The sequence below is a fragment of the Pistacia vera genome, unplaced genomic scaffold, assembly GCF_008641045.1.
Source record: "Pistacia vera cultivar Batoury unplaced genomic scaffold, PisVer_v2 Contig381, whole genome shotgun sequence".
In the NCBI taxonomy this organism is placed as follows: domain Eukaryota; kingdom Viridiplantae; phylum Streptophyta; class Magnoliopsida; order Sapindales; family Anacardiaceae; genus Pistacia; species Pistacia vera.
The window spans coordinates 98,944-111,273 of NW_022196203.1; positions in this window are offsets into that span (position 1 = coordinate 98,944).

The following is a 12,330-nucleotide window of genomic DNA, read 5'->3' on the forward strand; positions in this document are numbered from 1 at the left end:
AATGGGAAAATGTTGAAGGGGCTATGGGCTCTGGGCTCACCCATAGGCCTAGATATTGGACAGGGCTTAAGAGGCTCGCGCCTATGTAGTTCGGGCCGGTTATACTTCGTATCAGATGGGGCTAATCCGAATTGGGCCTCTGCAAGATTTGGGCCTGGTCATTCTTTACCAGTGATCTTGTTTCCCTATTTGGGCCGAGGACGATTTTTGGCCCTAACAATGCAAACTTCAGAAAAGGATTCAATGCATTTTCCACTCACAAAAATTTCCAGATTTCATCAAGACATGGTGCTAGAATCGAAACTGGGCATGCAGCACTTTAAAGTCAGCTCAGCCAACACATGCAAGGCAGATTTAACAAGATATCACACCAAAATTTGGATCAAACACTATAATAGAAATCAACACTTTACATGCAAACAGGAATTGAGTTTTTAAAAGAGAATTGAGTTTTTAAAAGAGTTTTTGGCTGGTCCACTCACACAAAACTTTTAGCTCAACCCGAAATACCCAGCTGCCCCAAGCATCATCCTTCTCTTCACCTCACTTTCTCTCCCTCATTTATCTTTTTCTTTCCCTTCCTCCTTCGGCCGAACGTTCTCTCTTCCTTCTTCCTTCTTTTCTCCCTTTCTCTCTTTCTTTTCTTTTTCTCGGTTTTCTTCTCCCCACTTTCTTCTTCTTCATTTGGGCGAGCGGCCCAAATTTATATAAAACAATTTTTTTTCTCTTACAACAGCCCCCAAATTCTCTTAATTCTAATATAACCCTGCCACATCATCTTTTCCTTACAAAAAACATCCAGATTTTGTGCCCTTGCTACATGCAAACCCAACAGTTTCCATTTCTTCGTTTTCACCACTAACCAAACTTTAAAATTTGACAGAAAAGTCCCTCCTTATAAACAAAACCAAAGGGAATATATATATTATTAGAATGGGGTTTTACAATGATTGATTGGCCAATTCCGTCTACAGTTCGGCAACTACGGGGGTTCTTGGGTTTGACTAGTTATTATAGGAGATTTGTGCGTGATTATGCTTCCATTTCAGCCCCACTCACTTCTTTGCTCCAAAAAGACAAGTTTGCATGGTCTGATGCTACTTAGGAGGCTTTCACAAACTTGAAACAGGCTATGACTCAGACTCTAGTGTTGGCTCTTCCTGATTTTGATGAGTTATTTGAAGTAGAGACTGATGCGTCTGGAACAGGAGTTGACGCCGTATTCATGCAGCATGCTCACCCTATTGCTTTTTTCAGTAAGAAACTTTCTCCACGGCTGCAGCGAGCGTCTGCCTATGTCCGTGAATTATATATAGTAACAGAAGCAATCTTGGGCTGGCATCAATATCTTTTGGGCCGAAAATTTATAATTCGCACAGACCATCAGAGTTTACGTAATCTCCTGACCCAAGTCATTCAGACGCCTGAACAGCACACTTACCTCATTAAACTCTTGGGATTTGATTTTATAGTGTGTTACAAAACCGGCAAAACGAATGTGGTGGCAGATGCCTTGACCTGCCAACATGAAGAGTGCAGAATCTGTCAACAATCCAGGGTTGTTCGCCTTATCTGTTCTGATTTTTGAGGTCCTACGGCAGTTGCGCGAGGCCTTGTTGACTGATGGTTCATGTGCTAAAATCATGAGTGAATTGCAACACAATCCATCAGCTCATCCTGGGTATGCAGTGCATGATCAGCTATTATTTTATTTGGGCTATTTGGTGGTGCCCAACGACGCTGGTTTGAGGCAACAACTTCTAGCTGAGTTCCACTCCTCTCCATTGGGCGGTCATGGCGGCCACAAGAAAATCTTGAGCAAACTCGCGTCGAATTTCTATTGGTCAGGGTTGGCTAAGGACGTCAAACAATTCATTCGAGCTTGTCATATTTGTCAACAGGCGAAGTACCAAGCACAAGCACCTGCTAGTTTGCTTCAACCCTTATCGATTCCTACTCAAATATGGGAGGAGATCGCAATGGATTTTGTTACAGGTCTTCCGTTGTCTGTGGGTTATTCAGTAGTTTTGGTAGTGGTGATAGATTAACAAAATACTCTCACTTTGGGTTGCTCCAAAAAGGATTTACAACAGCTAGAGTCGCGGCCCTGTTTGTGGAGATGATTTATAAGCTTCATGGCTTACCCAAATCAATTATTACTGACCGTGACCCTATTTTCTTGAGTGCTTTTTGGCAGGAACTCTTTACCGTTAGTGGAACCACTCTTAAGCATAGTTCAGCGTACCATCCGCAAACTGACGGCCAAACAGAGGTCACTAATTGGACGTTGGAATAGTACTTGCGTTGCTTTACAATGGACAAGCCGCAAAAGTGGGCTGAGTATTTACCATGGGCAGAATTTTTCTACAATACTTCATATCACTCAGCTGCTGGCACCACTCCTTTCAAGCTAGTTTATGGTCAAGATCCGCCAGTTATTCAGTCATATATGAGGGGCACTTTGCGTCTGGAAGCGGTTGATTTTGCACTGACTAACCGAGACAACTTACTGCGCGACTTACGCACTAATTTGCTGCGTGCTCAATAGCAGATGGCCGAGGGGGCAAATCAACATCGCCGCCAATTGGAGTTTCAGGACGGTGACATGGTGTATTTGAAGCTTCAGCCGTATCGACAATCTTCAGTGCGAGGTGAAAGTTATTCTAAGCTAGCAGAAGGTTTTATGGTCCCTTCAAAGTTTTACGAAAAGTGGGGCAAGTTGCTTACAAGCTGGAGTTACCGATGGGTGCATAAATTCATTCTGTTTTCTGTAGGGAGTTATCGCTGCCACCTTTTGTTTATCAAGGACAGCCACTGGTATCACTGTTGGCAGTTGTGGGACGCCGGACAGTACAGCGTCACGGTGAGGCCATAGAGCAGCTTCTGGTTGAATGGCATGGGTTGCCATTGGAAGATGCTTCGTGGGAGGATGCAGCACCTTTGGTGCCTGCTTATGGTGAGCTTCCTTCCAACCTTGAGGGCAAGGTTGTGCCGGATGTAGGAGGTAATGTTAGGATTGTGGATTCAAAGAGTTAAGAAGGTCAAACAGAGTTCGTCAACCTTGAGGGCAAATGTTAATTTGCCCCACCAAATGTTAGAGTTAATTTGCTCTATATGAAGGAACAAGCCTCCAAGAATATAAAGAGAGAAAAGAGATTGATTTAATTCTTCCTTCCTTATTCACAAGAGTCCAGACCTTAAATAAGCCTTACAAGATAACAAAGAAACACCTACAGGATAACAACCAAAATTATGAAATGATTACCAAACCCCCCCACTGCACTTTATTTATTTCATAGCCAAACTACTAACTAACTAACAACCAAACATTCTAAATTCTCAATTAATAATAAATTCTGCCACTTTCTTCTTCCATAAATATTCTTACTTTCTTCTTCCACCAGCCGAGCTTCTCTAGACCCCATATTCTGCAGACCACTTCGGCGGTTGACGAACTCTATTTGACCTTTTTAACTCTTCTGAATCCACAATCCTAACATTACCTCCACCGTTCGGCACAACCTTACCCTCAAGGTTGAAGGAAGCTCACCATAAGCAGCCACCAAGAATATAGAGAGAACAGAAGAATGGATTGCCCTCAAGGTTGTAAGGCTTGTAGGCTAGGATTGTGGATTCAGAAGAGTTAAGAAGGTCAAACAGAGTTCGTCAACCGCCGAAGTGGTCTGCAGAATATGGGGTCTACAGAAGTCTCGGCTGGTGGAAGAAGAAAGTAAGAATATTAATGGAAGAAGAAAGTAGCAGAATTTATTATTAATTTATTATTTAGAATGTTTGGTTGTTAGTTAGTTAGTAGTTTGGCTATGAAATAAATAAAGTGTAGTGGCGGGTTTGTAGTCATTTCATAATTTTGGTTGTTATCTTATAAGAGTTTCGTTGTTACCTGGTAAGGCTTATTTAAGGTCTGGACTCTTATGAATAAGGAAGGAAGAATTAAATCAATCTCTTTTTTCTCTCTATAGTCTTGGAGGCTTGTTCCCTCGTATAGAACAAATTAACTCTAACACTGTATAATAGAAAAATAAAATTAGGATAGCATTTCTTCAATGTCTCTTTGAAGATTTTCAAGAAGATTAAGAAAAATCAAAGCTCATTAATTGTTGACTGTAAAAGCCCGCGACTGTTTTGCTTTTTGTATTCTTGTTAGTCGCTAAAACGCATCGTTTTACAACACTTTTTATGCTTACAAAATAATCCAAGCTAACTCTACATTCTTACATTCCCATACCAAACTTTACAAAAAAAAAAAAAAAACCATACTTTACAAAAGACAGAGCAAAGGTAAAAATTTAGCTCAATACTCTTCAATCTTATAATGATTTCTGAAATGTTTCTACTTTATGTCAACTTGTTTATTGCAGGAGACAGAAAACATGATATTTAATGGTTACTGGTTACGTAGCTGAAAGGGTCGGTTAATTTTCTGGGCCTCTGTTATGAAATTCAGGAATTAAGGTCGTAATTAAAGGGACAGTTTTGTCAATGAAATCTAAGTATGTCTCGGTATTAACATGAAGAACCTTGAATGGATATTGGTTCTACTTATAACTCAAGAAATCCTAGATGGTGCCAGGACCAAAATTTTAGAAGTCATTAGAAAAGAATCAATCTAGATAGATTAAAATATATATATATATATATAGCAGCTAAGCAAATCCTAATATCACATCCTCACATTTACAAACATATAGTGCCTCTGGTCTCTAGACATCATTGTTGTAAGAGATCCAACAGAAGCTGAAAATCCTTTAGGTATTGAAGACAGAGATACAACCCAGAATTTTCAGAGGTAAAAAATTTTCAAATGATGAGGTTCCTATATATGGTGATGTTTAACATAACTGCTATCGAAAATTTTACCATCAGCACACACATCATCGGGACTGGAATTTTTTGCAGATAGAAGGTATTTTCCAAGTTCAGACACTTTTTAAGATTTTCCAGGCCTTAACTCACGTGGAAATTATTGATGCTTCTTTGTCCATTATAATAATTCTGAAAATTTAATTTCATCAAATACTTGACAAGTACATTTCCCTCCATTATTCAGGTGGCTTTCAGATCAGTATATTGGATCATTAATATATCAGTTAATTAGTTTAGTTAGCTAATTAATCTGTCAGTTAGTTAAGTGGTTTAGTTAATTGGTTAAATAGTTAGTTAGTTGTTAGGGTTAATTATCTGTGGTTGACTAACTATGGTTACTTGTATATATATATATAAACTGTTCTGCTTGTAAACGAATCCCTTTAAGCTAAATAAAAATTTCTCTTCTCTCAAATGCAATTTGTTCATGGTATCAGAGCCGTGTTTTTTCAACTGCAAAATGAGCAGCTTCAATTGAAGATTCAAGTTAGAATCAACTCTTTTTTTCGTTTTCTTCTTCATCTCTTTGAATGTCAAAATCAATAGAGTAATGTCTTCTAGCTGTTCTTTAGCTAAAATCTGTTATTAATTCGGCTGAATTCCTGCACAAAGCTGAAATTAATTCATCTTAGAATGTCGAATGTTACTGACTCGAGTTTACCACTCTACATACATCCATTAGATACACCTAGTTCATTTCTTGTTTCAAAGCAACTTAAGGGAATGGAAAATTACGGAATTTGGAGCCATGCGATGACCATTTCTTTAAGACCAAAAAAACAAATTAGGGTTTGTTGATGGATCTTGTGAGAAGGCAAGTTTCAATCAAGCTTTGCATGCATAGTGGGAACGTTGTAATTCCTTGGTGTTAGCTTGGATTTTTCAACACTGTTTCAAAAGAAATATTCAATAGTATTGTATACTCTAGTAGTGCGCGACAGGTCTGGCAAGATCTTCAAGAACAACACCACAAGGTCAATGGCACAAGAGTCTTTGGTATCCACAGAGAGATAGTTAACATGGTGTAAGGAACTCACTCGGTTGCAGTATATTACAACAAACTAAAAACTCTATGGGATGAACTTAGCTCATTGGTGAGTTTGCCACCACCTGATAGTGAATCAACTAAAGCCTATTTAGCACATCTTAACCAACAAAAACTTCTACAATTCCTTATAGGATTTAATGACTCATGTGCATTGGTGCGAAGTCAAATCCTGTTAATGGTTCCCATACCTTTTGTCAAACAGGCTTACTTAATAGTAAGTCAAGATGAAAGCCAAAAGGTTTTAACTGGATTTAATCAGAACACTGAAGCTACTATGACACTTTACTCATAAGGGAATCAGAGAAATCAGACTCAGAGTTCAAAATATAAAGGGAAGAAGCCCTATGTTGAATGTGATTACCATCACATAGCAGGACACAAGAAGGATAATTGTTACAAATTACAGGGATATCCAGAAGACTTTCAGTTTACCAAGAACAAGTCAGGATCAAAAGCTAAAGCCAATCAAGTTCACTCAAGTACTCAAGAGTCAGCTTTACATACTGAATCAGCAACCGATAGTAGCAAAGAAGGAGTTAATGTTTTGACTCCAAAGTAGTATGCTCAATTGATTCAATTGTTGGGCAAGGAGAACTTGGGAACACCATCAGCTAACTTGGCAGGTAAGATTGTTTCCCTATATTCAAATTGTGGTGTTATTGATGATTGGATTCTTGACTCGGGAGCTACTGACCATTAGGGGTGTTCAAACAAATGCAAAAACTGAATTGAACCGAAAAATCAGTTAACTAAAAAAGTGATTCGGTTACGGTTCGTAAAATTCAAAAAGCTGGATTTTCGATTCGGGAAAAAATAAAAAACGGTTAACTGAAACCAGTTTTACACACACACACACACACACACACACACACACACACACACACACACTATATATATATATATATATATATATTAATTAAATAAAAATAAAAATATATATTATATATTAAATAAAAAAATAATTTCATTTTAGACTTTTATTTGTATCAATTTTTAATGTATTGTTAGTAGTGGTCAATGGATATGTATGAATGTTTAATTTTTATTTGGATATGTATTGTTTATATTTACAATTTAATTTGGGAAAAAATTAAAAAAAATAAGTTTTATAAAAAAAAGGGAAAACCGGTTCAAAACCGATTAACCGCTTTTTTTAAAGTGGTTAACCGGTTTTTCGGTTAACCAAAAAACCAGTTTTCCCTCCAAACCATTTCGGTTTCGATTTGGGAATTTTCCCAAAGTGGAATGTAACACCTGCTCTCTACTATTATTCTTATAGTTCATACTATGTAAAATATAGATATGTATATCATATGAAAGATAGTGGGCTCAAATTTTTCTTTACTCATAAAATATAATTCTTTACAAATACAAAATACTATGTATTAAAAACTTTCTAATTAATACAAAATATCATAGCTGGTGGACAGTAGTGCCAATACTCTCCGCTCCTCGACGTCCATCCGACCGCTGCTCCTTTTTCCTGCAAAACAGAGAAGAACAACAGGGTGAGCACAACAATGCTCAGTAAGTAAATCCTCTAGTACATATCCCCGCAACTCACTCTTTGGTTCTTTCCTTACTCTACCGTTCTTCTATTTCTAATTCTCACTGTTTTTCTCTTTCTAATACTGTTATTCTCCTTTGACTCTGTTTTGCTCTTTTTATTCTTTCTTTCTCTCTGTTCTTATTCTCTTTTCTCCTTCTCTTATTCTTACTCACCATGAAGGACAATCATGGTTCTCTCTTATTCTCATTATACTCACCATGAAGGAAAATTATGGTGCATGCTTATATGAGCTGTACATGCTTAAACTCTCTCATTCTTTTTTAAGCTTTCTCAAGCTTTCTCATTCTTTATTCTCTCTATTATCTCATTCTCATTTCTCATAATTCATTTCTACTAACCCGCTATTGAATGTCACGGCCCCATCTTACCGGAGGCACGACCGGGGCTTCTCCCACTCTACGTGACTTCTACTGATTCTCTTTTTGTTTCTCTTTCTCATAACTCTTTTCTGTTAACTCTCTTTAGTAGTCACAGCCTCATCTTACCGGAGGCACGGCCGGGACTCGCTCCCGCTCTACGTGACTTCTCCTCATTCTAGCCGATCAAACTTGGTTATGCATGGATTCGGAACCTTTGGCCATGTGAGTGTACAATCTCTCTCTCGGGTACTCGGGTATAGCCCTCATCCGCATGCACTCTCACGGGCTACACCACTTCTCTCTCTCATACTCATGCCGCTCTCTCAATACGGCGTACATGCGGGAATACTCTACCCATTACTCACGGGTTCCCCATCGCATAACCTACTCTATGCTCTTATCTCTCTCTTATTCTTTCTCATGTTTGCTCATCTCTTTCTCAAGCTAGTACACATACTCAAGCTACTACTCATAATACAGCTTAACTCTTAGCTTTTCTCATCTCTATTCTTTCTATTTCTTTTCTTTCTCATTCTTACTCATTGGAATGTCACGACCTCATCTGACCGGAGGCACGACTGGGCGCTACCACTCTACGTGACTTCCGCTCATTTCTCTACCGATCGGATTTGGTCATGCATGGATTCGGAACCTTTGGCCATGTGAGTGTACATGCTTTCTCTCTATCTCTCTCAAATGTCACGACCCCTTCTTACCGGAGGCACGGCTGGAACCTCATGTTCCACTCTACGTGACGATCATGGCCTCATCTTATCGGAGGCACAGCTGGGGATCACAAAGCACCCACTCTCGTGACTCTACTCATCACTCATAGGTTCCCCATCGCACAACTTACTCTATTCTCTTCTTTCGCACTTTTCTCTCTTTTATTCGCTAGTGCTCAATCTCTCTTTCTCTTTACTATTAGAGTGTTCTCATTCTCTTTACTCTTAAGAGTTGCTATTCTCAACATTCTCTACTCTTTCTCACTCAAACTATTACTCATAGTATAGCTTATACTCAAAATTCTCTACTCTTAAGCTAGTACTCATAATGTAACTTATGCTTAACATTCTCTATTCTTTCTCAAGCTACTTCTCAATGCACAATTAATGTATATGGATGGTTCATACTCATTAATGCACTTTTGAAATGCCAAATGCAATGTTACTCCAAAATCGTCATTCTGCACAGGTCACACTAAAAAGGGCATAACTTGCATTATACACATCAGATTGCTACAGTTTTAGTCTCGTTTTAAAGCTTAGAGACAGGGCTACAACTTTTATGTTTTGGTCTAAACCCAGTTCAATTCGAAAAATGCCCAAAAACCACTCAGAAGGTCACAGCTGTGACAGGGCAGTTTGGTAACATGTTTTCACTTAGGCATTTCATCAAGCAACTCATGTGCATACAAAAGACTCTTCTCTAACTACAACTCTCCTTCTCTTTTTAACCATCCAAAATGGGAGGAAACTCCCTTCTATGGGCATGGTTCCTATCATAGAAGAACACTCCCAAAATATCTACTCAATCTCCTCCAACTTCATCTCAAACTATTACTTATAAACACTTCCCATAAAGGAAATACCCAACAAACATAATATAATTACTCTTCTCAACTCAATTTCTCAACAAGTAGACATATATCTCTACTCAATTTTCTCAACAAGCATCATATATACATGCATAAATAAATCTCTACTTAAGAATTTCTTAAACTTTAGCTTGAGTTGGATTTACTTACCTCATACTTGAGTAGTCTCCACTAAAGCTCTCTACTCTTGTTGGGCCTTAGCTTCACTTATTTCCTAAGCATAAACTTAGTAAGAACTTAACCCTTACATGAATAAAACTCATCTCTAGAGTAGGGATTCTTACCTCTTCTTGCTTAGGATCAATCCTTTGTCAAATTCCAACTCAAAACTCTCAAAAATCCCTTGGAAAATTGAGTGAGGAATTGAGAGAAAATGAGGGATGAAGAGGCGGTGGAAATGCGTGAAATGAATGGGTTTAGAGAACTCAACCCTTATTAGCTCATATAATATACACTCTTTCCCATTTTACCCTTACTCTTTCTTGAAATTTCCACCTTTATCCTTTAATTCTTTACAAACTCAGCCCCATTTTACACTATTCTCCATGAAATTTCGTTGCATTTTACTCCCCACTTTTCCTGCTAATTAGGGGTAGAATGGTCATTTTACCCCTATGGAGAATTCTCTAGAAACCTCAAGAACTTTTCTGCCGTCTCGTCGCCATGGTGAAGAACTTTCTGTCGGCCTGGTGAAACATTCCAGAACCGACACCGCCAACACAGAACCAACGTTGCAGCAGTGAAGTGTCTCCCTCGCCCCGGCGAAGACTGCAACTCCAAAATCTGCTAAGTCTTGATCAATTCCATGATAAACGCTCAACCAAACCCAAAACATAAACTCAACCAAAGGCCAACCAAACAACATGAACAATATGCAAACTCATTTAGGGGCAATTCAGTAACCCTTTAGGCCATACCATAAACAATGGCTACGTATCTCAAGTGGGGCGTTACACGGAAAAACCGGTTTGGTTAAAAAAAAGGGGGTTAATTGACTTTTGAACACCCCTACTGACCATGTGACTCATAGTGTCCAAAATTTTGCATCATCTGTTGGTAATAAACCATCTATACCTGGTTATGTTAGTATCTCAAATGGAACAAAAGCATCAATTTAACATGTTGGTCCTATTAGCCTACAAGAAAATTTGTCATTGGATAATGTTCTATACATACTAGATTTTAAGTACAATCTGCTATCAATTTCTAAGTTAGCCTCTAATGGTTAGTGTTCTGCCACTTTTTATCCAGATTTTTGTGTGATCCAAGATCTTTGGAGTGGCAAACTGAAGAGGATTGGTAAGCAATACCAAGGGCTATATCACTTCATGCCAATCTCAAAAATCAGCTCTTTTTTTCCTGGTTTTGTTTCAGCTTTAAGTAAACATTTAGGAATCAAAGTTTCTGATTGTAATAAAGAAACAACTTGTAAATCTCTCAATGTAGCTACTACTTCTTCAATAAACACATTGTCTCAAAGTAAGGATGTTGTTCTTTGGCATAGGAGATTAGGACATGCTCCCTTATCAATTTTGCAGGATTTACATCATACTTTTAATAATCATCACAAGTTCTATTGTGAAACTTGTCCTTTAGCCAAACATACCAGATTACCCTTTCCTATCAATAGCACAACCACATCTCATGCATTTGAACTGCTGCATTTGGATGTTTGGGGCCCTTACAAGGTTGCCACTCAAGGTAATGCACTATTCTTTCTCACTGTGGTAGATGATTTCACTAGGACCACATGGATTTTTTTACTGCAATTCAAGTCTGATGTATTCCAAACTTTGAAGATTTTTTTGCAAATGGTTCAAAACCGATATCATCACACTCTTAAGTATGTTAGAACTAACAATGGCACATAATTTTTCAATAATCAGTTTTGTGAATTGTTGTCTAGCTTAGGGATTATACACCGAAGCATTTGTGTCTACACTCCACAGCAAAATGGAGTGGTAGAACACAAGCACATACACATTTTTTCCATGGCTAGGGCCTTCAAATTCCAAACACAAATCCCTGATTACTTGTGGGGATATGCTGTCAAAGTTGCTATGTATAAAATCAATCGGTTACCTACCAAAGTTTTACATGGATTATCTCCTTTTGAGATGTTTCATGGCCGTAGTCTTTGGTTGTTTAGCCTATGCTTCTAATCAGCCTATTCATGACAAGTTTGCTCCCAGATTAGTACCCTATGTTTTCCTAGGGTATTCAGCCACAAAAAAGGGTTATATTCTACATGATTTGGCTTCTCAAACCATTTGCATTAACAAAGATACTTTATTTTATGAACATGTTTTTCCTTTCCCATTACAGTAACCCCCTAAACCTACCTTTCCTACTAACATTTCTACTACCACCTTTATGGAAAAGAGCTTTCTTCATACTCTACTCCTCATATTCCTGAAATAGATTCAACTCTATCTAGCTCCTCAGCTTCCCCTGCACCTCCTGCACCTTCCTCTATTTAGAATATATCTACTACACCTTCATTATCTCACACTCAATTTCGAAGATCTAGTAGACCTACTAGGCCTCCCATTTGGACCATTGACTTTGTGTATCCTACCTTGCCTAACTCCAATCAGATTAGCCTCTTAAAGTACCCTATTCACAACTATCTCACATATGCCAATCTGTCACTAGCCTATCAAACCTGTTTGTCCAGTATTTCAGCTTTTTCTGAGCCTACCTCTTTTACTCAAGCTTCCAAGGATCCTAATTGGGTTGCAGCCATGCAGCAAGAACTTCAGGCCTTGGAGAGAAATGGTACTTGGTCCCTTGTTCATCTGCCTTTGAGAAAGACTCCAATAGGGTACAAATGGGTTTATAAACTCAAATATCATGCTGATGGCACTCGAGA